The sequence below is a fragment of the Triturus cristatus genome, chromosome 5_1, assembly GCF_964204655.1.
Source record: "Triturus cristatus chromosome 5_1, aTriCri1.1, whole genome shotgun sequence".
NCBI lineage: Eukaryota > Metazoa > Chordata > Amphibia > Caudata > Salamandridae > Triturus > Triturus cristatus.
Window position 1 is genome coordinate 352,610,006 of NC_140587.1, and position 27,503 is coordinate 352,637,508.

Below are 27,503 nucleotides of genomic sequence, written 5' to 3' on the forward strand. Positions count from 1 at the left end.
TAGCATGCCCTTGCACCTGTAATGCTTGGTTTCCGATGTTGAATACTGAGGTGTTGATGTGAGATACTTCATGTGGTCCATGAGATATGTATCCTATTCTGGTCGGTATACATGCCATCCTTTGCAGCTAACTGGGTGTGTCATGATCAACAATTTGTGGACATCTCTGTGAACATTTCATTTGCATGGTCACATCTGTGGCTTGCACCCATGCACATATGATGTGCTTCCCATTGTCCAATTTGTCTATTTCCCTGACTTTGCGCGAATCTCCACTGGACCTACAGGTGTGGGCATCATTGGTATAGGAGCAACTGGGTCCTCTGTGCAACTTGCTGTACATATGTGTTGAGTATGTGCAGATGACTTAGGGGAGACTCACGTACCCAGGCTGCTGTGACCAGAGCCTTCATTGTGTGGTAACTGATAGCTGACTGACCAAGTGTTCTGCTGACATGAGTGAGACGTGCAGTGACTATGTTTGGCACAGCTGGGCTTCCATAGGAGTTGGGTCACCTCAAGTAAGTGTGTTGTTCCGTGACATAGACTGGGCCCATGGTGTGTGTTGTGTGTGCATGTGTGTGTGTGTGTCCACATCCCTTTTCATACACAAGTAGTGTTCCCTTGCTGAGTGGTACTATGTTCATCCCACAACTTTGCCATGGGCTACCAGATGTGTGGGTGCATGACACACTACTGTTAATTGGTGTTTCGTCATTGGGATTTTTCAGTTCTGAGTTTTGGTGATGTTGTCATACGCAGATGGGACACAGTCAGGGGTCCCCAAGGCACTTGTTAGTTCGCAATATCATGTAGTTGTCCCTAGGTGAACCTTTCAGTGATTGAGACATGTGTATGTGTGTGTGACTGCTCCCACTTGTCCGGTTCAGGGCTGCAATGTTTGCAGGTGTCAGCATGTGTGCCTTGTGGTTCTCCTTGGCTTCTGCATTGTACTGGCACTGTGGGAGGTATTCTGAAGGTTACGTGAGCTTTGACATCATGGCCAGGTACTGCATACTGTGCAGTATGTCTGTCATTCGCCAGGGTTGTGTTCTGTCCTTGTGTGATGAGTCTGTGCACCTTAGTTCCTCCCAACATTCCTGTGTTTGTCATGGGTGCATGTGCAATGTCACCTGTCCATGTGGGCTTCACAGATGCACATTGTTGCAGTTCAGGGTGTGTTGGGTTGAGGGTGGACTGATGTAAATGTTTGCATGGATGGGCCCCTAGATCCCGTTTGTCCATGGATGACGGGCCATGCTGAGTGATTTGTGTTTGTGTAGATGTGATGTACGTTTGTGGCACAGGACACATGTCTGTTTTTCACAGATTGTAAGACATCTACCTTTGTCATCATAGTGGAGGTGTCATGCATGCTTGTGTCACCCCAATGTCTGGTCCCTGGGGTTAGTGCTTTTTTGTGTCAGTCTCTTGCTGTGTTAGTTTTTGTTCATTCCAGCGTGTCAATCAAACGAACAAGAGTTTGCTCAACCTTACTGGATGATAAACAGACTGAATCTTAATAATAATTAACCCTCGAGGTGTGGTTCCGTGAATTCTGAACCTGTGTTTTAAATGTCATGATTCTGTTATGATTTTGGTAACAGCAAACCGTAAACAGTGAAGTTCAGCAATACGAGTGTTTGCGTCATGTTACACCAATGGATTCACTGTGTATTTGAAGGTTTTGTTCTGAACACTTGGGTTCCATTTTGTGCATGGCAGCCATTTTGTGGTTGCCCTTTACATAGGCCCTGACTGTGGCTGAACAAGTATTTAGGACACATTAACCTTAGCTTGGGTTTGTGCTGACTCCTGCATGACCTGGTGAAAGCTGACTCTATTGCCTGAGGCCGACCTTGCCAAGCCAGTTCCTGCCCTTTAGCTGATCAAGACTACGGATCAGAGCACAGGACATTGTAAATATTTATTAAACACAAACATGCCTTATCCTATTCCTATCTGTTTCTGTTCTTGTTTTTATGGTCTATTTACGATGGGGAGGTGACCATTTTTATTATGGGTTTGTCCAGCTTGTCTAAAGAAGAATGTTGGTTTTGTCCTGTCTTTTTACCTTGGTCAACTGTAACCTTTATGAAACCCTGTAATTATAATGTTTTGCCCATATCCTGCTAAAACCCCAAAGGCTACTCACCTGTTGCCTCTCTAGCTTTTTCATTTGTTTAGGAATGTGACTGGTACAACTCCCTTGCATGCCTAGGGCATAATAAATGGTATAAAAGGTCTGAGCTAAGACCATTCTTGGGACTGCCTCATTCAGTTGCTAAGGCTTCTGTGTGACGTAGTCTCACTCATTTGAGTTTAATAAAGATGTCTTTTCATATTTCAGGTTGTTTGCCAAGTTCTTTGTTATATTACCCTGAGAATGAAGATTTTCAGGGCTTCAGATGGCGCCCAACAACGGAGGAATCATCAGAAGTGGCTATCTGGAGGAGCGATCTTGTCAGGGGACAGAAATCTACTGGGGAGAACAGGACAGAAATCCACTAAGCAGGTACTCTGTGCACAGAGGTTCTGGGGGATTCTTTGTCTCTGCGGCCCAGTATATCTCTGATCTTTCTGACTTTGACTCTCCAAAAGATGTCACTACTGACTGAGAACCTTTTTGGCGTAAGTATTTTTAAAAAAGGACTGTTAGGTCATTTAGAACTTGGCAGTTAGAACTTGGCAGTTAGAATTTGGACAACAATTTGTTTGGTATAGCTTTGATAGGTTTGTATAGGTTTGTATACGCAAATTGCAATTTGTGTAGGCAGGTAATGAAGATACTTTTTCTCCATCTGCTTTAGTTGAAGTATAAGTGGGTCGCTCCCAGTCCTTAGTTCTTTGGTCCTTTGGTTCTTAGTTTTAGGTTCTTGGTTCTTAGTATTGGTCCTTAGTTTTATTTGAAGATTGCAATTTTCAAAAACCAAGGGTCTCGTACATTTGCGAGTGTATCGATAGAGATAGCCCCTTGAAGTTTGAAGCTCGGTTAGTGAGCGAAGATGCCTAATCGTAGCAAATTTGGTACTTGGTTTGGTTTTTGTTGCAACAGGGATTCCCGATTGGAGGATTCATGTCTGATACCTCCAATGGGAACTCCAACTTATGAGCTCTATTCTAAACATGGCGTGGGCCCCATCACGTTTAATAAAGTATGGGTCCGCTATTCTTGGAAATAAAGGTCTGTGAGGCTGTTTTTGCAGTTTTTTGGAACACTATTGAGAAAAGTTTTCTTTTCTCTTGTAAATATGACTTACAACTAGTATCTGCAAACGGTTCTGTGAGTAAAATTGCGACGGTGCTATTTATGAAAAATGGCTAAAGCGCGCTGTATTGTGTGTCATGAGTGTTTGACCCCTTTCTGTTTATGTCTGAAATGAGCTCAATGTGTGTTTGTGGGTCTTCTTGATGTTTTCAGTCTGTTAAGTAAAATGTTGGTTAATTAATATTAAGTAGAAACTTAGAAAAAATCCAGAAATGAACCATGTGATGTGCTAAAATAGCTATATGTTGCTCTTTAATTTATAGAATGAGCAATTGTGCACATATACAAAACTGCCTTTAAATGCTTAAAGGATAAAATTAGAAAACACATTCAATAGATATACATAAGGCCCCAAAAACGAAATTATCTATTTTTGCAAAAAATAAATAAATTTACAGCATTTTCCTTAGATGCATTGTATTAGATGTTCACAGGCAAACTTTTCAGCTGCAGTATATTTGATAGGAATGTTCATTCAGCCGGCACTTTCCCAGTTAAACACGGGTGGAATTTTGCACAACCGTCCTTTTAAATGAAAGTGGCGCAAAAATGTGACGCGTTTCAAGTTAGGCTTATGCGCTTAGGCTTGTGAGTTAATGTGTCCAAAAATGATAGGCAAGGGATGCAGCTTGCTTTTATATGTGGAATTATCACAAAAAAAGAATAATTGGTTTAAAAAAAAAAAAGAAAATTATTAATTATGGAAAAATTATTTAAAAAATAAGTGCCTTTCAAAAATCGTTTTTTAATATTTATACAGCTTAATACCTATACTATGACCTCCTAGCATTAAAATTTAATTTAAGTTATGTTGCACCGCTAAAATGACATTTGTATGTGCAATTTTCCTTTAGCGCAGAAGCAAACAAGCTAATTTCTATAAAGTATAAGTTAATATTTTCAATGGCTGACTCATGGGTTGTGTAATAGACATTCTGGTAATGCATATTATGCAAGAAAATTGTAGGATATTCATTTTTTTATGCCTAAAATATCAAAGTCGATTTTGGGCAAACGCACTGTTTAAACTGCATTTTCTTTCATTCAGAGTAGCTTTTAAAGTGTCTCAGGCTTTAGTAAATGCATGCATTTAGGTATAATACAAAGTGGCAGGATTGTTCCCATTTGGGGTTTGTTTTTTTAATGGCCCAGTGAGATCCATTTAAGGTTGATGAAATAAGTACCATTGCAAAAAGCATTTATTCTAAAAACTGGTATGTGTGTTATTAGGTTTTGTGAATTATTCACAGTAAATGTAGTTTAATAAACTGGGAGTAGAGATAATTTTTAGCGCCTAAAAAGGAGAAATTATTTTTCAAAATAGAGTGAATTATTGCAGGTTAGGAGGAATTAGGAAGGCCTACTGTCTTTGACAGATTCAGAGTGGCAGAAGCTGGGAGCTGCAGAGGCTGGCTCAAGCCGCGCTGAGATGCTATCTTTTGTTTCCCTGTAAACAATGGAGAAGGTTGTCATGTTGACATTTGTGACCTTTTAAATTAGGGCCTTGTCTCTGTGGAATGCAGAATGACCTTGCTAAACGGGCCTCTAAAGGTGGGGTTTCTGGTTTCTCCATAAGAACATCAATACAATTAAAGAACTTAATTCCAAAGGGAAAATATAAAAAAAGGGTTTCTTTGAAAGTCCCAACATCATGTTAAATGCTCTGCAGAACTGATACATTTGTGTCTCCGCTCTAAAAAAAAAAAAAATAATGCCTGCTAGTTGCTTTTATTTGACAGAAAACGAAGTGTTGCATTAAGTCTTAGACAGAAAATAAGATGCAGCCCTTTTCTAAAATGTTGAAGGCTACATGCCTAAGTGAGAACGATTTGCCAATTAAGAATTATTTTTCACAGTGGAAATTGTAGGTGCCAAATTAATATGGAGTGTCAGTGTAACAATTTTTACTTTTTGAAAGGTAAAACTAAGGTGGCTTGATGTTGCAAGGTGACTGACAAGAGGGTAACAGTTAAGTAATGGAAATTTATTTTTGTGTATTTGGTCCTATCATGAATTGTTCTTGCTGGTCCTGTATGTTAGAAGAGAGACAGTAAAGTTATATTTGACAGCGGATTTCCATTGCCTGGTGATCTACTGTCAAAAGGAGGGTAAGGATTTTAAACCTGACAAATTAAACAGGCCCAAATATTGGGCTTTGGGCTGCAGGTTTACAGTGCATAAAGTACATGACATGGTGTTGTGTGTCACCGCTTATTCACATATGCTATTGTTTTGTCTATGCTTCTTGTGCTTGATATACAGCGAGTATATCTGATGGCTTGACATGTGCATTTTTTTATTTGTGCATTTTTTTATTTTTTGTAGTTTTTGTTTTATGTTGTTGCTTTTATACTATTACAAGTTCCCCTGTGTTGTGAAGGGATGCATTTGACGATATGTATTGTTACATATCAGTTGGGTGGATTTGGTATAATAATAAATTTCACAGATATGTTTTTCATACTGTGAGGAAGACAGGCAGCACTTTACCAGTGCATGTCTAAATTGGCTATAATGGTATTACAGGAAACAAAAGAGATCTATCAGGATCAAAGTGTGTCACCTGCAGTTCGTCACGTTACTGCCCCTTCCCTTAAAGGAACAGGCAGCCTTGCATTTATGTATCCTTGATTGGACCTAAGGATGAAATTATAGATCTGTGACTCAAGGTGGCCTACTTTCTATATTACATTAGTTAATGATGTTCTGTTTCCTAAGTAGCATGTGGCTTTTTGTTCCTTAAAAGAAAACCAGGTTTTCACTTTTTCCTGAAGAAGGAACTGGAACATTAGCTAGGATTACCGTATATGGTGTAGTCGCCTGCGGTAGAGTTAAAATTTGTGTAACTTTGGCCTTTGTGTATCACCCGTACTCTTGGTGTTGTGTCACATGCCTGACTATCACCCAAATATTTTTTTTGTTCTTCCTATAGATTTTTTTTCTTTTGTTACTTCTCCCCTGACCAATGCCGCATCATGCTTAGTTATTGGGGATTTTAGTTGTGTCCTAGTTCCATTTCCCTTTTCCGTATTCCTTTCACCAGTCAGCCCATTTATCATTGTAGGTGTATTGTTCAGGTTCACACTTCCAGACTGCAGTGATGTACCAGGGACCCCCATGTTATGTATAATTCCCTTTTGTATGACCAGACTGGTTTGCAAGAATTTTCCTTAGGCCTACTTCAATGTTTTCCAGCCTGACTGTCAGGGTAGTGATAGACTGGTTACCTGACTCAATATTATAGTAAGACAAGTTTTCCATCTCAATAGGAGATATCTTATGTTTACCTTTTTGAACATGACGAATTATCAATGTCTATTTTAATTTGGTTTTCAGTTCCCTTCTGTTCCTGCTGCTTTAATTTTTGGTGGGATCAGATGTGTTCTAATCATGCAAATATCAGGACCCTCTAGTTCTTGTCTTTTGTTTGCACATTTGAATATTAGCCTGTGTATTGCATAGTGCACAGTTTTTAAAGGAAGGTTTCTACATGTCCCTGATAATCTGTATCATGTGATTTCTCTATTGAGATGTTCTAAGATAAGGAGGAACACCTAGACTTAATCATTGAGGAAAATATGTGTTTACCCTATTAGACAATGCCACTGTGTGAGGAAATCCATTCAGATAGAATTCTCATGTAGCTATAGATGGAAGAGAATAATGGAGAGAACCCAATTGAAGATGCTAGAGACCCTGTTTTGCCCTTCTGCCTTTGTCTTTGTATTCTATGCCCATGGTGTATGGCTACTCCTTTGAAGATTGCAGACCACCTGCTTGCAGTCCCCTTGTTAAAAACCATGAACTGTTTTTGTACTAAATTGAAGGAAACTAACAACTGTGTCACATTTCCTACGTCACTAGATTCTGCGGGTATCAAGTCATAATAACCTGCAGAACATTGATATAAGCCTAATTCCCATCAGTGACAGCTACAGATGAAAGACGGACGTCTTGGCCCTACAGTCTCAGCACCCAGAAAGTAGCAAAGCTGGACAGCGATCGCCAGCGCATGGTATCGTACTTGCTCCATCAGACGGTGTTGGACATCACAAAACCCAAAAGTTTCAGTGTAAAAGAGCTAAAGAGAAGGATTCCTGTTGTTGATGGCAGAGCTGGTTTGAGGTTTCATTTCTCTACCTGTCATGTGCTGGTAACCTCTGACAGTGTGCAATCCCTTGAGCCCCTTGGCCTGAGTTTTGGCCACACACCTCTTTTCCTTTGCTCCAGCAGAAAGGCAGTACACCTGAGGATCCAAGTTTGGAAAAAGGCACTATATTGTGGTGCCCATGAAAGAGCAGCTTGAGCGTCCTCTGACACTAAATAATGAGTGTTGGAGCCTGAAAGTGCTGCTGAGCTTGAGCTATTTCCCAATTAATAGTGCTTGGGTCTGCACGAGATGATTTGTGCCCTTGATCAATGAAGAGCACATTGTTTGTAGTGTCTGCCACAGAGGAGAGACACTGGTGTATTGCCTTAAGACATTGAGACTTTCGAGTGAGCTGTGGGTGTTTGCCAGGAGGGCACTCCAACTAAGCAGTACTTTTCTCACGAAGAGGCCTGAATTGAGAGGCCCAGCGCGGAAGAAGACAATGGAAGCAGATTTGATGGACAATAGAAGCCTTCCAAAGAGGCTTATAACGGACTTTGGGCACAGTTGCAAATATAGACTGAGTGATTGCCTATGTAAGGGCAAAAGGAGGGTCTGTGGTTCCGTGAATTCTGAACCTGTGTTTTAAATGTCATGATTCTGTTATGATTTTGGTAACAGCAAACCGTAAACAGTGAAGTTCAGCAATACGAGTGTTTGCGTCATGTTACACCAATGGATTCACTGTGTATTTGAAGGTTTTGTTCTGAACACTTGGGTTCCATTTTGTGCATGGCAGCTATTTTGTGGTTGCCCTTTACATAGGCCCTGACTGTGGCTGAACAAGTATTTAGGACACATTAACCTTAGCTTGGGTTTGTGCTGACTCCTGCATGACCTGGCGAAAGCTGACTCTATTGCCTGAGGCCGACCTTGCCAAGCCAGTTCCTGCCCTTTAGCTTATCAAGACTAAGGATCAGAGCACAGGACATTGTAAATATTTATTACACACAAACATGCCTTATCCTATTCCTATCTGTTTCTGTTCTTGTTTTTATGGTCTATTTACGATGGGGAGGTGACCATTTTTATTATGGGTTTGTCCAGCTTGTCTAAAGAAGAATGTTGGTTTTGTCCGGTCTTTTTACTTTTGTCAACTGTAACCTTTATGAAACCCTGTAATTATAATGTTTTGCCCATATCCTGCTAAAACCCCAAAGGCTACTCACCTGTTGCCTCTCTAGCTTTTTCATTTGTTTAGGAATGTGACTGGTACAACTCCCTTGCATGCCCAGGGCATAATAAATGGTATAAAAGGTCTGAGCTAAGACCATTCTTGGGACTGCCTCATTCAGTTGCTCATGCTTCTGTGTGACGTAGTCTCACTCATTTGAGTTTAATAAAGATGTCTTTTCATATTTCAGCTTCTTTGCCAAGTTCCTTGTTATATTACCCTGAAAATGAAGATTTTCAGTTCTTCAGAGGTCACTCAGGCTGGACCATAGGAAAGAAGGGGGGAGGAGGACACCAAATATATGATCAAAATTTACAATGTTTATTGATAGTTTAGTAGGTGTGTATTGAAAAAATAAGATATACAAACACCATAGAATACAATATTTCAATGAATATTTACAATATCGGAACTGGACCCCACAGAGAAATCACAAGGGGGTGTGTCGATTATAATCTCACATTTATTTAACCATGCATCACATTCAAACCATTCATAACCAGCAATTGTACTACACATTTGTCTACTGCACATAAAAATATTCGAACAGAAATCCTCTCAACAATTGGTTGGTATACAATGTTGGTATGTGTATCGATCAAGCAAACAAAACAGTAGGACACGCCAACGGGCATTTCGGTGCAATCACGCAAGGATGTGGGTGCCACCTTCTTCAGGGCATGAGTTTTATAAAATTCTGTACTCCGTGGGGCCAAGGCTAAGTCGTATTGTGAGCCAGAGAGGTAGTCATCGACAAACAAGATCGGTATTGTGTGTGTCCGATCAATCTAAGAACTGGCAAACGATAAGATGGTAACTGATGTCGGGCGGCGCCAAACAAGATAATGTCAAGCTACGAGTCGTCGGGATTACGCATTGGACAACCGGTTATTCCTTTCTTATCAGGACGTTACCATTGAGGCTCATCTGTTGCCCTCTACGAATGTTCATATCAGAAACATCGCTATAACTATACGGACTAATTATCGTACCTACTTGGGATCAGTGCTACATTGTTTCCATTCTTCCCGCCTCGAAAGTTTTGCCCGGCCATCCTTCGATCTCCACACAAGACCAGAAGTTTGAAGATATCTAAAGAATCTACCTGTGTCCAATGCGTAATCCTTGGGTGATTGCACCGAAACGCGCGTTGGCGTGTCCTACTGTTTTGTTTGGTTGATCGATACACATACCAACATTGTATACCAACCAATTGTTGAGAGGATTTCTGTTAGAATATTTTTATGTGCAGTAGACGAATGGGTAGTACAATTGCTGGTTATGAATGGTTTGAATGTGATGCATGGTTAATATGAATGTGAGATTATAATCGACACACCACCTTGTGATTTCTCTGTGGGGTCCAGTTCTGATATTGTAAATATTCATTGAAATATTGTATTCTATGGTGTTAGTATATCTTATTTTTTCAATTCAACACCTACTAAACTATCAATAAACATTGTAAATTTTGATCATATATTTGGTGTCCTCCTCCCCCCTTCTTTCCTATGGTCCAGCCTGAGTGACCTCGAGGGTTAATTATTATTAAGATTCAGTCTGTTTATCATCCAGTAAGGTTGAGCAAACTCTTGTTCGTTTGATTGGCTCTTTCACCTATTGCTCTTCCTATATTCGAATTGGGGTACCCCTATATACTTAGTGGAAATTCATTCCAGCGTGTGTCACATGTGTCTGTTGTGCTCCCTCTCATCTCACAATGCCTGATTGCCCACTAAGGGTGTCCCAATGATGGTTTACTTTTGTATGGCACTGTGTCCACATCTGTGTCACTGTGGTTCAGCCCCCCTCATGTGTTGTGCAGTTGCATGTGGATACTGAGACACACACACACACACATGTTGTGTCTGATGTGCAGTGTGAGGCTGCCTGTTTGTGTTTGTGCATCTGCATCAGTGCATTGGTATTGCTGTTGTGGGCCATTGTCTGGATGCTGTTTCTGTGATTTTCCCTGCTGTCCCTGTGAGTCATATCACATCATTCTGCACATTCATCCTGGTTGTTAGGTGCCATTGCTGGCATGGAATGTGAGTTTGTGACCTGACACCTACAGTCTACACAGGTTGTTTTGATTAGTGTGTCTATTTTCGAGATGTGTGTATGCTTTGTGATAGTCACTTCTGCTCTTGTGTCATTGTACACTGTGTGCATTATCAGCCCCCATGTGTGGTGCTTGTCTGCACATGGTCGAGAGTATGTTTTATTTTCACAGCACTGTTAGCCTCACCACATCTCTGTGGGTATGGGACACAACCACTAGTTTGCCCCAAAAGTGTTTCATGTGTTGGGACCAGGAACCTGATGAGGGGGGTTTAGACCCCATCACCACAATGCTCGACATTTGCTGCAGTTTGGAACCCACACTTAACTTTTGTTCTACACAGTGAGGGGGTGTTATTTTTACTTAGACACAGTGCTATAGTGATGCTTGCCTTGTATAGGCCACACTCATTTGTTGGTCACACATGTGCTGTTAGTTATATTGTATGTTCGAAGTCATAATCACTGTTGTGGGCATTTGTCACAGACTACACACTGTTGTCATGATGTTAGGGGGGATGTAATTTGCTGACATACCGAATGTTGGAGTATGATGGATGTGTGGCGCATCACCCATCCTATGGGTGGGGATGGCAGGGGTGATGAGCAACAGGTCCCCTATGAGCGGGGGTGGCAGTAGTGATGGGCAACATAAGCCCTATGGGTGGGGGGGTGGCATTAGTGCTGGGCAACATAAGCCCTATGGGTGGGGGTGGCAGGGGTGATGGGCAACATAAAACCTGTGGGTGACAGGTTGATGGGCAACAGGTCCCCTATGAGTGGGGGTGGCAGGGGTGATCAGCAACATAAGCCCTATGAGTGGGGGTGGCAGGGGAGATGGGCAACAGGTCCCCTATGAGTGGGGGTGGCATTAGTGATGGTCAACAGGTTCCCTATGAGTGGGGGGTGGCATTAGTGCAGGGCAACATGTCCCCTATGGGTGGGGGTGGCATGGGTGATGGGCAACAGGTCCCCTATGAGTGGGGGTGGCAGGGGTGATGGGCAACATAAGCCCTATGAGTGGGGGTGGCAGGGGTAATGGGCAACAGGTTCCCTATGAGTGGGAATGGCATTAGTGATGGTCAACAGGTCCCCTATGAGTGGGGGGTAGAATTAGTGCTGGGCAACAGGTCCCCTATGGGTGGGGGTGGCAGGGGTGATGGGCAACAGGTCCCCTATGAGTGAGGGTGGCAGTAGTGATGGGCAACATAAGCCCTATGGGTGGGGGTGGCAGGGGTGATGGGTAACATAAGCCCATGGGTGGGGGTGCAGGGGTGATGGGCAACAGGTCCCCTATGAGTGGGGGTGGCAGGGGTGATGAGCAACATAAGCCCAAGGAGTGGGGGTGGCAGGGGTGATGGGCAACATTAGCCCTATGGGTGGGGTGGCAGGGGTGATGGACAACAGGTCCACTATGAGTGGGGGTGGCAGGATTGATGGGCAACATAAGACCTATGGGTGGGGGTGCAGGGGTGATGGGCAACAGGTCCTCTATGAGTGGGGGTGGCAGGGGTGATGGGCAACATAAGCCCTATGCGTGGGGGTGGCAGGGGTGATGGACAACAGGTCCCCTACAAGTGGGGGTGGCAGGGGTGATGGACAACATAAGCCCTATGGGTGGGGGTAGCAGTGGTGATGGGCAACAGGTCCCCTATGGGTGGGGGTGGCAGAGGTGATGGGCAACAGGTCCCCTATGATTGGGGGTGGCAGGGGTGATGGGCAACATAAGTCCTATGGGTGGGGATGGCAGGGGTGAAGGGCAACAGGTCCCCTATGGGTGGGGGTGGCAGGGGTGATGGGCGACAGGTCCCCGATGAGAGGGGGTGGCAGGGGTGATGGGCAACAGGTCCCCTATGGGTGGGGGTGGCAGGGGTGATGGGCAACAGGTCCCCTATGAGTGGGGGTGGCAGGGGTAATGGGCAACAGGTCCCCTATGAGTGGGGGTGGCAGGGGAGATGGGCAACAGGTCCTCTATGAGTGGAGGTGGCAGGGGTGATCAGCAACATAAGCCCTATGAGTGGGGGTGGCAGGGGAGATGGGCAACAGGTCTCCTATGAGTGGGGGTGGCATTAGTGATGGTCAACAGGTTCCCTATGAGTGGGGGGTGGCATTTGTGCTGGGCAACAGGTCCCCTATGGGTGGGGGTGGCAGGGGTGATAGGCAACATAAGATCTAAGAGTGGGGGTGGCAGGGGTGATGGGCAACATAAGCCCTATGGGTGGGGTGGCAGGGCTGATGGGCAACAGGTCCCCTATGAGTGGGGGTGGCAGGGGTGATGGGCAACAGGTCCCCTATGAGTGGGGGTGGCAGGGGTGATGGGCAACATAAGCCCTATGAGTGGGGGTGGCAGGGGTAATGGGCAACAGGTTCCCTATGAGTGGGAATGGCATTAGTGATGGTCAACAGGTCCCCTATGAGTGGGGGGTGGAATTAGTGCTGGGCAACAGGTCGCCTATGGGTGGGGGTGGCAGGGGTGATGGGCAACAGGTCCCCTATGAGTGGGGGTGGCAGTAGTGATGGGCAACATAAGCCCTAAGGGTGGGGGTGGCAGGGGTGATGGGTAACATAAGCCCATGGGTGGGGGTGCAGGGGTGATGGGCAACAGGTCCCCTATGAGTGGGGGTGGCAGGGGTGATGGGCAACATAAGCCCAAGGAGTGGGGGTGGCAGGGGTAATGGGCAACATTAGCCCTATGGGTGGGGTGGCAGGGGTGATGGACAACAGGTCCCCTATGAGTGGGGGTGGCAGGGTTGATGGGCAACATAAGCCCTATGGGTGGGGGTGCAGGGGTGATGGGCAACAGGTCCCCTATGAGTGGGGGTGGCACGGGTGATGGGCAACATAAGCCCTATGGGTGGGGGTGGCAGGGGTGATGGACAACAGGTCCCCTATGAGTGGGGGTGGCAGGGGTGATGGGCAACATAAGCCCTATGGGTGGGGGTAGCAGTGGTGATGGGCAACAGGTCCCCTATGGGTGGGGGTGGCAGGGGTGATGGGCAACATAAGTCCTATGGGTGGGGATGGCAGGGGTGATGGGCAACAGGTCCCCTATGGGTGGGGGTGGCAGGGGTGATGGGCAACAGGTCCCCTATGAGAGGGGGTGGCAGGGGTGATGGGCAACAGGTCCCCTATGGGTGGGGGTGGCAGGGGTGATGGACAACAGGTCCCCTATGAGTGGGGGTGGCAGGGGTAATGGGCAACAGGTCCCCTATGAGTGGGAATGGCATTAGTGATGGTCAACAGGTCCCCTATGAATTGGTGGTGGAATTAGTGCTGGGCAACAGGTCCCCTATGGGTGGGTGTGGCAGGGGTGATGGGCAACAGGTCCCCTATGAGTGGGGGTGGCAGTAGTGATGGGCAACATAAGCCCTATGGGTGGGGGTGGCAGGGGTGATGGGCAACATAAGCCCTATGGGTGGGGGTGGCAGGCGTGATGGGTAACATAAGCCCTATGGGTGGGGGTGCAGGGGTGATGGGCAACAGGTCCCCTATGAGTGGGGGTGGCAGAGGCGATGGGCAACATAGGCCCAAGGAGTGGGGGTGGCAGGGGTGATAGGCAACATTAGCCCTATGGGTGGGGTGGCAGGGGTGATGGAGAACAGGTCCCCTATGAGTGGGGGTGGCAGGGGTGATGGGCAACATACGCCCTATGGGTGGGGGTAGCAGTGGTGATGGGCAACAGGTCCCCTATGGGTGGGGGTGGCAGTGGTGATGGGCAACAGGTCCCCTATGATTGGGGGTGGCAGGGGTGATGGGCAACAGGTCCCCTATGAGTGGGGGTGGCAGGGGTGATGGGCAACAGGTCCCCTATGAGTGGGGGTGGCAGGGGTGATGTGCAACATAAGCTCTATGAGTGGGGGTGGCAGGGGTGATGTGCAACATAAGCCCTATGAATGGGGGTGGCAGGGGTGATGGGCAACAGGTCCCCTATGGGTGGGGGTGGCAGGCGTGATGGGCAACAGCTCCCCTATGAGTGGGGTGGTAGGGGTGATGGGCAACAGGTCCCCTATGGTTGGGGGTGGCAGTAGTGATGGGCAACATGAGCCGTATGGGTGGGTGTGGTAGTGGTGCTGGCCCTACAACCCCTATGATAGCCTGTTGTTAGTGGCCAGGATATGGATCCCCTGTGTGTGTGTGCCTTTTGCAGGTACGTGTCGTTTGTTTGTGTGGTAGGTGTCTGACTTACCGTCTGCGCCGTCCGGGTCTGTTCCTGATCCTGTCATAGATGTACAGTACTGGTATGACCTGCGCGATGGGATTCATGATGTGTTCGTCTCATACACTCTGCTTGTTGCTCCGTCTCGTACCAGTTGCAAGTTTGTCCTTCTTGCAGCCGTGGATTGTGTTGTGGCGCAAATCGTAGCTGATATGCTTCTTTTCCGGATGCTGTGACGTGCCGTACATGGTGACCCGTCAGAGGCATGTAGGAAGTACGCATCATACTTGTCAGGGCGGAAAACTGCCTTGGAAACTGCTTCCGGGCGACTCGGTTCGGCGTTAGGAGTTACTGCTCGGACAGAGAATGGAGCTTGAATCACAGCCTACGTCTTGGTCGTGTTTTTGGCAGTTATGCGCATCGTACTTCATGAACTGGACGGACCGGCTCTGGGTACGGGTCGGTCGCAAGGTAAGTCTACGAACAGCTCTCGGAGAGCTGCCCGACCCGGATAGGAATCGACCCTTCCAAGTACATTACAAGCCCTTGTCTGTTACAAATTATCTTTTTAAAAGGTAGTGCTTTTCAGTACATTTATTGCTTTTAAGAGGAATAAGGTGACATTAAAACAGACACCAAGATCATTAAGATCGGCCAGAAATTTTGTAGCAGCTTTATGGGTTCTCACATTTTGTTTTAAAAACAGCGGTGTTAAACAGTGACAAGTAAAATTCGAGTAAAAATCACAAAAGAGCATGAAGTGAATAGTGCTTTGCTTGGACTGTCCATCACAGGGGCAAAGGGTTGAATCTGGAGGACAAGATTTCAGTGCAGGGAAGGAAGTGGTGTACAATTCCGAGTCTAAGTCTGGTTAATACAAAATGATGTGTTGGCTTTGTAACCTGCGGTAAATAATTTTGAAAACCCTTCTTAGACTGGATTTATTGATAAAATATAAAAGTCAAATTTTCCCCTGCCAATCTCATGCAAGATTCAATTTTGTGATTCATAAAAACATCCTTAAATAGCAGTTTAAATAGGGCAACCACCTGAACAGGATTCAACTGAATTGATAGATTAAACAACTTGCTGTATGTATTGCTGATATAGCTAAGCTAGGGGATACACATTGTCTTATCCAGAGATAAACAATCCATAATAATTTACTTTGTAAAATTGGTCTCATCTTTAGAACCTCCATAGCAACAGCGGATGCAGTGAGATCAAATCTACTAAATACTGAAATCCTACTTTTCGATGTGTTATCTCAGTAGAGGCTGAGGGAGGTAGACTTAAAAGACACTTAGGGCCATATGTAGGAAGCCTAATACCGGTCGGTAACGGCCGATTTTCGGTAAATATACCGTTACCGACCGGTATTTAGGCTTTTGCTATGTAGGGGGATCATTTCAGGAATCAGTAATTTTACCGATTCGGTAAATACCGAATCCTGAAATGAGATGTAGGGGGAGTGTGTCGTGGGTGTGGTTATTCGTTATTTACCACCAACTAAAAGTTGGTGGTAAATGACGAATAGGTGTAAAAAAGCATTTTTGTGCACTTTGAAGTGTGCAATGTGGCAGACATACATGCCCTTAGGGCATGTATGTGCGCCACATGTGCACACATGGACGAATCAGGGGTGCAACAGGGTATCAATGTGACACCCTGCCACCCATGATGATGCCTCCCCCATTACCGATTCGGTATTTACCGATTCGGTAATGGCAACTGGCTTCCCATTAATTCCTATGGGCCTCCAGGCCCATAGGAATGAATGGGAAGCCAGTTGCCATTACCGAATCGGTAAATACCGATTCTAAAATACCGACACTTACCGATTCGGTATTTTTTTACCTACATTACATTTACCGATTCATAAATACCGAATCGGTAAAGTTCGGTATTTAAGAATCGGTAAATGTAATTTACCTGCATATGGCCCTTAGTCATCTTTTTCTGTATGCTGCACAATGCAGTAGAATTTGGCCATGGAACTAAAGAGCAGAAATGTATATTTTGGATTTATGGATTTGCCAGGCTGGATTGGGGATGAACACCATTTCGATACACATCCATGTTATCTAACTGTGTAAAGCTACTAATCCACAACAATACTGGGTGTATGCATGGGAATGGCCATGATTCACACATGAAATGACTCCTGCTTTCAAATGTAAAGTACCACAGTGCTAGCTGCTGGTTTGACTTATGTTTATGTACAAAGGCACGCAAGTCAATGCAAAACTGACATTTCTTGCCTATTGACTACAGAGTCAAAAGAGCGTCACTAATGGGGGAACTACTGTCATGTCCCTTAGGATAGTCCTGTCCTGTGTGCCCATTTTACATATATTTTCCCAACCACACAGCAATAATGGTTCTAAATAGGTAGTAGCTTGCTCCTGTTTCTTCGACACCAGGCTCTTGGTATTGTATAACTATCCCTGTACCTGATGTAAATAGATATGTCCTCAGGCATGGTATAATTATTCTGTATTAGGGTCACCACTTTTTTCATCCTTGGCCAACAGCCAGCTGTGCATTTCTTTGGAAAAACATTCATGATTGTTTACAAAACATTTATGGCAGGTTTCAAAACATATCTATTCTAGAAGAAACCCTGAAGTGACCACTTTAGTATGCAAGACACTCACTCCCCCCTACAAATTAGAGGAGAATTAATCCAAGCTGACACGGCGTTCTGCATGCTGAATCTTCGACACGCATCGGTCTGACACTCCTTGCGGGCTGTCATCCTCGAAACAGAGATGGAGTCCTTCGTTGTCAACCATCAGGTGAGGGGGATTGTTCTTCCCTAGGGTTTTCTTGGCTTCACACATACACATACGCATGCTACACATACAAATCTAGGCTAGGTACATTTAGGCAAATTACTTAGGGCGCGCATTGTAGCAATATGCAAGTGCTACTGTTTTTATCTGTACTGCTTATGTTCATCATATTAGCACAGTGGTAGAAATGTATTTGCTATTTACTATATTGGTACCAGCAATCTTTTTTGTATGCTTCTGTCTCCTGATTGTCACAGCACATATGTTTTACACAAGGCTGTTGCTGGACTAATAAATTCTTATTGAAACATCCTAATTGCCACCTGTGTATTTTCTGAGAGAAAGCAAGCACGAGTATCTAAACAAAACGTACTATACTGTTTTCCACGATCCCTGAGGAATCAGGGTTCTCATGTTCAGTAGTTGCCAGAAACTACCTATACCACTGTAGAATACAAGGGGTGGTAATGGCACAGGAAAGCTATCTAGTCTAACGGCTGATATATCCTATGGGGGTGTCCAGAGTTGGTTTGGACACCAAGCTCTCAGTTTAGGTCATACAAAACACGCAGGTCTGGGGGGAGGGGGTCCGTGGAACTACACAACACACACAGCATCTGCGTAGCGACTTTTTGTATGTCACCTACAATTACACTAAACAAAACACTAGCATTCCACATGCACTGCACAGCACCCTTTTACATAACACCTGAGACCAGCACATGACCACAGTTGACCATGTTGTGTCTGCTGATTGATTTCACATGCGGTAGGTACAGATAGGCTTTACCTGTTCCTAGAGGAAGCACCTGAGAAAGAAAAATGCCTAATTTACTTCTAACTGTCTAGGATAAGGGCCAAGTCCAACCCAACAAGATAGAACCAGATAGGGTAATTGAAAACCTAGATAGGGTAGTTGTAAACCTAACCTAATATGACACCACCCCATCAGCGCTATACATCTTCACTGAACCCACTGTTATCCTGGCCTCAAGATTTTGCAGAGAAGAGATTTTTGGAGGTAGCCAAACCCCCAAGTCAGTGCACAAATACGTTCATTCCGGCATCTACCTGTGGACCGAGAGTGGCTCTTAGTGTGTCCGGGGAGGTCTTCTTAAACAACAAGTGGTCTCCTGACATGGAATTCCTGTGTAGAGCTGTGGCGCGTGGGGATAAAAAGTGGAAAGAGGTGCATGGGGGAGGGGGGAAAGAAAGTATGGCTAACCAATGTCAGGAAATCTGGGACACCCAGGTGGGTGGCTATCCTTGGTTAAAGGGGAAAGGTCAACCCCTGATTGTACAGAAACTTTATTGTATTTAATATGTTTCAGAGGAAACAGAATGCTTCGAATGGGCATGAATGCTAACTGCAGAGTGATTTTATATATTCCGGATGTGCAATGAGAAACCTTCATGCTAATGGATTTATTGGCAGTTCAGCAAGCATGCCTCTACTCAGTTGGTTCCAGAATGGAGAGATTTGTGTTCCCTGTCCCTGGTAACTGAGCATACCCCGACCCTGGACATTCCTGGAAAAGCGCTAACAGATTTGTACCACCACCAGTTAAAGGAAAAACACCACCTTGCTGCAGCAGGCTTGTGAAAGGGAAGTGCCAGACTATTTTGGCTAAGCTCAGTTCAAAGACATTCTATAAGAATTTAGTCTGTTCAAGGAAGCACAGCTGGGGGCAGGGGGGTCAAAACCCTTCTGCTCACTGCAGACAAAAGTAATGCCCACTGACTCCAGATCACCCGGTGGGAAATGCTCAAAAACATGATCAGGACTGAGATCAGCCTCAATTCTATCAATAATTAAATGGGAGCCATTTGTTTCATGGTAACGCAGCACCGTTATGTGCTGGATTAAATGACTGCAATGGAGGGAGAGATTTGTACCAAGATCGCCACCACCTACTGCAATTTCATCCCAGGGAATGACATGGGCAATTGAGCATTAACGCTTGCCATCCAAGCACTGCATAATCTACAGAGAACCTAGCACTAAGAGGGAGATGCTCCTGAATAGGAGGGGTTTTCAAATTGATTCTCCTGGCTACAAAGATTGATATCTGAATCAGATAAATCACTGTTGGCAGTTATCATTGTGTTTTAATTGGTATTTGGTGTTATATAATTGGGGATTCCCTGCTGTAAAACGCAGTGCTCAAATTAGGTTGTCAATAGCAAAGTTAAGCAACAATAGGCCCCAAGTACAGTAATTGTCGAAATGCATGTGTAAGGTAGTGTAGTTAAAAAATCAACTAGAGGGGCCAATGTTAATATGGAAAAAGATGCATACATCGATGAAAATGAAATATCATCTCTATTAACAGATTCACTCATTGTGAACTCTGCATTAACCTCAACTCGCAAATATGTAGTTAGGCAGGCTCTGAGACCTAGGCCTACGCATTGGTGATTGATAGTTTACAGGTGGTAGGGTGTATAGCTGACAGGCAAACACGGGGGCAGGACATCTTGAGGAATCCCACAGATAGGTGCAGCAACATTACAATGGCCAGAGGAGAATGCCCAAACAAAGCACACATGGCCATATTGGGTACACGAGGTCCCAAAAACACCATAAATTCAGATGCACCTTGAGTAAAGAACACATAGCCAATCAGGGCCTAGCACATATAGTGATCAAATGCTTCCCATGCAGCACATCTCAACGCATTCACCACTGGCCACACTGCGTCCACGCGAGGTTGAGACTCACCTGCAGTAACCATTGATCATTAATTTATGACACTAAAGGCAGCAACCAACATTATTCACCATATATGGTATGCTGGAAACTTCTTATCACCTATTGTATTTCGTCTATAAGGACACCAACCAAATGCAAATTGAGACACTCCTCAGACCTAGTGCCTGTAACTGTTGTCCCGGCTGAACAATTTAATTAAATAAACTGTTCCTGTTTTGCCAAATGCCCCTTGTCTTCTGTTTTTTAAGGAATTCTACTTCTAGCAACATGACGAAGTATACAATCAGCACAATTCTCAATCAGGTGCACAATGTAGATGACACAAATGCTATTTTACTAACAATATTCCATCTCTGACCAGAAATGTACATATACACAAAACCCAACACTCACTCAAAACAACCACATGCACATAAACAAAGTAAAGTAATTTTACAATGACAAATCTACTTCGGTATTATATAAAACACATATCTATTGCTAACACAAATGCACAAATATAAATCCTATACATCTATGTAAATAATTTGCAGATTGTTCTCATGCCTATCTAAGAAAGTTTACAACAACAGCACCTTGATGTCCATCAAGCCAACACAAACCAACATATCTGGGCCATATTTACTAACATATTCTGTTGTGCTTGTGCAACTTTGGTAGTGCAGTTGTTAATTGCAAAGCCCTGCAAGGGGCGATTAGTTTAAACATGCATGACTTGGTAAAGAAAAGTTATGACATGCAGCTGCTTATGGTGTATTGCATTACATAAACACCTGGGCGGCTCTACATGCACAGACCAAACAAGTTCATGTGCAGCCAATCATTGCATGTACAAAATGGTGGTATTACAAAGTTGTTAACATCATGGAGTATGTGAAAACTCTACACCTCCCAGAGGGTGGTGTAACAGGGATACAATGGTTATTGTATCTACTCTATTTCATCATTAGCTGTGTTCGTCATACTGCAACACATGTAGAAATTGCACAATATAGCAAGGGGTAGTTGAGCAGGAAGGTATTCCACTCCTGCCCAAAAAAAACAATCATGCTCATAGTGCCAGCCCCCTTGCATTGTGATGCAAGGGTATCTGCATACTTGTATCTTGTATGTAGTGTTCAAGCAGTTTGAGAGAGCACAGGTTCATCGTGTATGACTCGGTCACTGGGCATATTTGGTCTCTTTTTTTAACGCAACCCAGTCAGAAAGTTGCATTGCTGCACTGCGTTGAATACAAGATGATGTCACCTGGGACCTGGAGGCAGATTTACTAAGAGCTTACATTGTTCTTGCATCACACAAGGCAACGCAAAGCAATGCAACTGATTAAATTGGAATGACTAAGCCGCAAAAATCCACTGTGTGTGTCCCTGCGTGGTTTAGTAAATCCAAGGTAGCACAAGACAGTGTATTTTGCTGCATTGCATTACCTTGTGGTAGAGAGACATTTCTGTGGGTGAAATGTGGATTTTCCCACACATCCACTCATAAATTTAGCTGCATTCCCAGATTTAGAAAGTGTTTCAAACCTGGAAATTTACCAAAATGGTTCACCTCACAGACACAGGCGTAACAACCAGAAATGTCTTTATATCTCCTTGTTACTTCCCCTTTCTAGCTGTGGTGCATTCCGTATCACACATTGAAAAAAGAAAATGCCTTTAATTATTATTATTCAGTAGTTGCATTTGTTAGGTGCACAAATCATGCCTACAGGGATCTCTAGACGGCCTTGCAATGTGGAAGTATTGAGAGATTCGACTACTGAGAGAAAAGCCAGGATTTCAAGAGTTTTTTTAATGTAGTAAAATCGGTACATGCTTGAATAGATAAAGGTAGCCTATTTCAATGGTAAAGGGACTGGAATGAGAAGGCGCTGCCTTCGTGCCTCGTTGTTCTGATGCGTTTTGGGCATAGAAGCAGTCTGTCACTTGACCTGAGCTACCTCGCCGGGGTATATGGTTGTAGTTTCTGCCTCAAATAAAGAGGGCCCTTCCTCTGCAAGGTCTTGTATACCAGGCAGAGAAATTTGAAAAAGGCAAGTTTTTTAATTGGGAGCCATTGAAGAGAATATGGAGAGGGCTTGGAGGGGGAGCGAGGAGGAAGATTTAGTATTAATCTAGCAGATGAGTTCTGCACCACCTGGAGCCTGGCCAATAGGCCTTTACTACTACCCACCAGGAGGGCATTGCCGTAATCTAGGAGGCTCATTATTAGTGCTTGTACCAGTGTCTTACTAACCTGCAGAGGTGACCATTGAAAAATGTTTTAAAGGGTTCGCAGAATGCCAAAACAGGAACCAGACACTGTTTTAACATGCTCCTTTATGGAGAGCTTGTCGTCCATCATTATTCCGAAGTTCCTTGCACATTTGTTGGGGATTGGTAGAGCTCAGAAGGCCACCAGTCATCTGCCAGGCTGTCTTTGCCTTCTCGAACAGGAGAATCTCAGTTTTGGTCATTTTCAGTTGAAGACAGTTCTTGGACATCCACAAGGCTACAGTCCGTAGACAATTTTTAAATTTTGTTTTGATCAGGGTGAGGTCATGGTCCACGGTGATGATCAATTTAGCGTCTTCAGCATAGGAGATGGTTTAAAAACTGTGTCTGGCTCAGGATTGAGCCCTGTGGCACCCCCTTGTTGATATTTGATGGAGCTGATGAATACTTACCCAACTGGACCTGGACTGTACGTTCTTATAGAAAGTTAACCAGCCATTCCAGTGCTTTGCCTCTGTTACCAAACTCCCAGAGTCTATGTACTAAGATCTGATGGGAGATGGTATCAAATGCGGCTGAGGGGTATAAAAGAATTAACATGGTCGCTGATCCCTGATACAGTGCCAGTTTGATAGTGTCTTTGACCTCCACAAGTGCGGCCTCCGTACTGTGTGAGGAACGAAAACCAGATTGGGAACTGTTGAGTAGGTGAATAGTTTCCAAATATGATGATAGTTGAGCATTCACTGCAGATTCTAAGATTTTAGAGAAAAGGGGAGAAGAGAAATGGGTCTATAGTTTGCAAAGTTCTGGGGATCAGCGGTGTTTTTAAAAAAAAGGGCTTAATATATGCTGCCTTCCATTTACAGGGTATGCTAGCCAATTTGAGTGAGGTGCACAGAATAGGGGCTAAAGTGGTGATCACGTGAGGAGGTGCTTGGTCTCTTGAGGACCCTGATTTTATCGAATTTGTATGGGCTAATGTCTGCTCCTGAGTTATTGGACTGAAACTTTCCAACATACACACAGGCAATACTTCTATGGATTGCTGTGTAATGGAGCCTACTGGGTTTGAGAATGTGTTATAGATAATATACATTTTTTGTTTAAGGTAGGCTTCAAGAATATCACAGTGCGCTTGGGATGTCGGAATCGTTTAATAACCACTCTTAGGGTTTGTAAATTCTTCAAGGATTATAAACACCGCTCTAGATTATTTTTTTCCATAGTTAATTCTCTCTGCAATATGGAATCTTCTCACCATATTACAATGTTTAGGGTACATTCTCAGGGTACTTGTATGGGCTAGTTTGCCCTCATTAGTTTTGTCCTTCCTCCAGATCCGTTCAAGTCTCCTTACTCTGGTTTTCTCCTTGCTTAATGCCTCAGAATAGCAGAGAGCTGGGGGATGTTCGCCTCAAGACTGGTATTCTTATTGGCCCAATGGAGTCAAAGGCATGTACAAGTGAAGCTTCAAAGGCTGTCAGGGCCAGATTAATATTTTGTAGTCCATAATAGATGGAGTACTAAAGACCGGGAGAAGTGTGGAAGGCCTCACCTTCCTACAATGTCTTATGAGTTTAGAGTTATGGCTGTGAGCCACTTTGTTGACCTTGGTATCTAAATTAAAATTAATAGAGAAATGGTCGGTCCATGTCTGCTCTAAGGAAGTGTCTACTGATATGGTGCCCCACTCAGCAAATATTAGGTCTAGTGTGTGACTTCCTCTATGGGAGGGGCCGGCTACCAGTTGGTGGAGACCAAGGGACTTCATATCTGCTAGTAGTTGGGTAGTGTCTGGATCTGTTTGGATGTCTATATGAAAGTGAAATCCCCCAGCAGCAGGAAATTATCCGCCACCATGATATAGGGTGCTAAATGTTCCAACAACCTGGCGCTGAAGTCCTTCCTCCCGTCAGGCAGGCTGTAGACAAGGGCTTCCTTCCAGGTAATGCCATTTGATACCTTTAGTTGAAAGATTAGGATATCCTGCATGAGTGAGGAACAAGAATCTAACGTATCTATTCCTAAAGGGTTTTTAGTTACTATGGCTACCCCGCCCCCCCCTTTTATGTTGTCTGTCACATCTAGGTATGGTGTAGCCTTGTGGCAATGCTAAGGCTATAGCGGTGGAGGAGGACTGCGTTAACCATGTTTCTGTAATATAGCATATATCTGGCCTGGTAGAGTCCAAGAGATCTCATAGTTCTGCTATGTGCTTGGGGATCGAGCGCGCATTAAGGTATATGCACTGAAGCTTGTTCGGAGTACTTACAGTGTTATTACCTCTGTCTAGGTACATGCTTTTGTGAAGGGTGTTTGTAGAGGACCCCCAATATGTGTACTTATCTGTGGGTGGTCTATCAGTCCACTTGAAGTTACTGCTTACACACACCCATTGGATGGGTTTCTCCTCCAGAGGTAATACTCGTTTGCATAGAGCTCAAAGGGAGTGATTTGCTAGAGTTATAACCTCTTCCCTTGAATAGAGCTTAAGGGCCAAGTGAGGCTAGGATAGAATAGGCTTAACCTAAAAGAATGGATGTAACTTAAAGTGGCGGGGAAACAGAAAAAGATACAGCCCTCCTGGCGGCTGGCAGCATACAGACACGGACAGGCGCAGACGTACTTGTGTTTGGCGCGCCTTCTAGAGCGTCAACTGCCCGGGGAAATGGGAGTTACTCTGACAGCACTCCCAATGGCCTGCTCTCTCCGCTCAATCGGCATCAGAGGCCGTGGCACACTAGAAGCGGACCGACTGAAACACAGAAGAGAAAGAGAGGCGGACAGATAAAGTGACAAAGTACCTTGTGGTGTTTAAAAACAAAAGGTAAAATAGACTGTATTTCCATAAAAACGAGATGCCCTAAAGCTATAGTGACTAATACTGGCCCAATAAAATACTCAAGTAGTGGGGGAAACAATTCAACGCATAATACAGGTGCATGGGTCTCTGCATTGGCACTAGGCAACACACAGTGCTCCAGTGCAAGGAGAAAGACAGGAATGAGCCATACCTTTGTGAATATGCCACATTTCTGATGCTTCCCTTTCAAGTAGCACCTGCAGTAAGTTGCCTTGCTCCACTGCATTCCATGAAATATTAGTACATATGCCCCCAAGGTTTTAAGTTTTAGAAGGGTGTAACAGTGCATTGTTATATTGGAATGCAATGCAATGTCACACATGCTTGTGTGACGCCGCATAGCTTTAAACAATGCAGTGTCACGCAAATATGGCTTGCATATCTGTGCATAGGAAAATGTAACACAAATCTACTCAAATTGGCAGCAAACATCCAGGAAGTGACTGATCAAGCGTGACTGTGCTGCAGGAGATGTATGGAATTACTTTCACTTTTTATTTTTGTTTAGTAGAAGGTGATTTCTGTTGTGTATGAGAGAGGAGCTGGTGTCTGAGATTGCCTGCTTCATGTGATATTTTGATTTTGTGAAAAGCACTGTCTGTTTTGCATCTGCCTTTTTTGTCCATAATACAGTCTTGTTTTAGTCTAATATTTGTTCATCTGTCTTTTGTTTTTTTTTAAGGTTTTTCTAATTTGGGGTGTTGATGGGTGTTTGGGGGGTTTAACATTTACAGGTGTTAAAGTGTTTTATTTGTACATTATGTCTGGTAAGGGCAAAATTTGAAACTTTTGTGAGAGGGTGGTAGGGGCCTCGATGTACCTTATTACTCACAGCCTCCCTCATGTGCTTGGGGCTAGAGTCAGCCAGGGATATGGCTCCACTGAGTGTAGTGCGAATTGGGTGTGAGTAGGGTAACAGTTGCTCCCAGTCACCATGATGGAGTGCACTGTTCACCAAGTGAAGCATAGATGGGTGGATGTTGTGTCATGTGAGGCAGAACTGCTGGATCTACTGGGGCTGGAGATTGCGGGTTCTGTGCTAACCTTTTTTTCACAACACCAGCGGGCCCCAGTTGTATGTTTATCATTTGCCCACGTCTCTTACCTCCAGCGCCCTCAATCATAGCCCTCTTAAGGAACTGGAAGCGTGTCAGCATAGCCAGTGCACGCAGCGGGTGTACCGATGGAGCACTGAGGGCACGCCAAAGGCAAGCCTCTTTGCACCAGTCCACGGCCAGACAACACCAAGCACCAGAACCCCTGTCCCTTTTGCCCTCCATCAATACTCTAAAGCAGAACTTTTTGAAATTGGAAACAAAGTAAACTTACCTCCTGTACCATTCTTGACTCCAATGTTTCTCCCATTCAATCTTCCTGTCATAATTGTAGTTTTTCCTTTCAAAATGGCCCCCGCAATAAGGAGGCTGGCTGTTTGTCAGGCTACTCACGGCAATCATTTAATGGGGCAAACAATGAAATAACTTGTTTGCTTCTGAGCATAGGTTCCTTAATAAAATATAGACAGTAGCTTGCAGACTTCTTAGAGTTAGAAAACCTATATATATCCTTTTTAACTGAGACATGGGCAGACATGGCGTCTGACCCAGATTTTATTTTAGGATTTGATCTAATAAAAGTTGACAGACGACGTAAGAGAGGTGGCGGCATTGCCATAATTCATTGCAACCATATTATGGCTACCTATAAACTCTTTTCACATTTGAAGTATGCAGCTCTTATGTTCAACCTAAAAATTAATAATATTTACTCTTCTAATGGCCCCCTGATTTAGTGTCCCCCAGGCCCAAGGGAAGACTTCCTTCAGTCCCTTCCAGGACTCATGGTATCTTGTGAAGATTTCCCAAATTTTAAAATTCCAGGGGATTTTTATTTTTATTTAGAATGACTATGACAGAGACACAGAGCAACTAATGGTAAACCTCCAGAGTTTCAACCTTTTACAACAAGTACATTTTCCAACCTATGAGTCCAATCACATGCTAGATGGCATAATTACAAACAGTCCAGACTTAGTGGTGGGTAAAATTATCCCTTTAGCTTGGACTAATCACATGGCCAGTATGTTTCAGCTGATCAGCCC